Source organism: Micromesistius poutassou (genome assembly GCF_964030765.1).
Source record: "Micromesistius poutassou genome assembly, chromosome: 20".
Taxonomy (NCBI): Eukaryota; Metazoa; Chordata; class Actinopteri; order Gadiformes; family Gadidae; genus Micromesistius; species Micromesistius poutassou.
The window spans coordinates 1,772,954-1,774,847 of NC_140290.1; positions in this window are offsets into that span (position 1 = coordinate 1,772,954).

Here is a 1,894-nt window from a genome sequence, read left to right on the forward strand (position 1 = left end):
TCTAAAGCATCACGCCAATCACCAGGGCGTTCAATCTAATGTGTCAAATTTTCCTTCGGGTGCAGGTCGGGCGTCGGTATCAATTTTTAGCGGGTCTAGTCGGGTGCGGAATGTAATTCGCGCTACTGTCGGAACACGGGTCAGATGCGGTTTTAAGTATTGCGGGTACGGGCAGGTGCGGGTTTGCAAAATAAGATCTGTGTATCGATTCTCGGCCATGGTGGAGAAGGAATTGGGGGAAGAAACTTTGGCTTTGACTCTCTGAAGTCCAGATTGGACCACGACTTCAGATTGATGTGGAAGGACCAGAGACGTCGGAGAACCCGACACAGTCTTTAGTTCATAATATCATCTGGAAGCGCACACAGCTTTTGGCCATGATATTATATATAGATAGATGTCTATAGATGATGTCTATATATATATTATATTATATAGATATAGTGCTCCAGGTCTCCCGCCAGAGCTCCCGGAGTTCTATATCGTATAGAACACGGCCAAAAGCTGTGTGCGCCTCCGGATGATATTATGAATAAACGACTGCATCTCTGATACTACATCATTGCTTATTTAGCGCTCGTGTGATCTACCAGTCACACCGGTCACACGGTAACATCAAAATCCATACCGTAGCACAAATTCACACTGGTGTACCCCTAAGTCCCACCCATTGGCACTGATCTGTAATAAGTCTGTAACGTCAGTCAGATGCAAAAATCATAATTTTGCGTCATTTAAAGCAGGAAGTGTTAGAGGTAGATAGGGATCTCTCCCGTCTCAGGGGAAAATGAGGGAATGATGCACGACCATTCAAAAATATGACTGGGTTTATACAAAGCTTAATGCAAATGGGTGAAGAGTCCCTTTAAGAAACGATAGCTGAGAGTCACAACCAATGACTTTTGGGGAAGAGTCATTGTATAAATGAAGTGCCAACACTGTAGTCATATCCAAGTCCTCTTTTAAGAAGAAGATGAATATAATGGTGGCTACCAAAGCAAAAGTCAAGGTGGTATCATTTAAGTGGTCAAATAGAGTGCTTTGCTCATGTTATGAATGTTATGTTTGCTCATCTACTTCTAATTACCTTGTCCGGGGTTATCAAGGTGTGCATTAATCATCAGAAAATGATGTTCCATCAATGTCAATGTGTCAATGTCCTTCATGCTGATCTAGTGGGCGGAGTCTGTCTCCTCCTGGCTGTGAGCGGGGGACCAATCACCGCACACAACACACCGAGGGAGCCGCTGAATGGAGCTAGTGTTTCAGACCCCTTGCACATTAACATTATGTTGAGGCCGTTATATCAGCACCTACAAACACAGCCCTAACAGGATGGGTTGCAGGGGAAGCCTTTGAGGCCCACGACGGTGTTGAACACGCTGCTTGTTACTGTTCCTGCACCAATGCAAGGCCACGTCATAGAGCGCTAGTGTTGGGCGTAGACAGGTCCTCAGTCTCTTGGTCCGTCCTGTCATGCCCCCTCCATCTCTCTCTTCCAGAGCTGGCCGAGAGGGCCAGCCGACCGCTACGGGGGGAAGGGTGGTTTGAGTTTGAGGTTTTGCTTTTCCATCTTGTCTGTAAAGTAAATCACAAGGCCTGGGTTCTATTTGTCTGTCACGGTGTAAATCCATATCCACTGCTGGCTCAAATGAGTCCTGGCTAAGGTTATCCGTCTGTTTGATGTCGAATGCACAGGGGAATTCCAGTCTTCCCTTCTTGTTTTGTCTTTCCTCGTTCCTTTTCTCTTCAGAGCATTTGTCTTTTTGGCCAGGGCCGCTGTCACACAGGGACCCCGAGAAGGGAAGACCAACCGGTCATGTCTGGTCTGACCCGCCTCTCCGTCTCCGTCTGCATCATGATGGCCCACAGCTAACATGAACCTGGAAGTGCG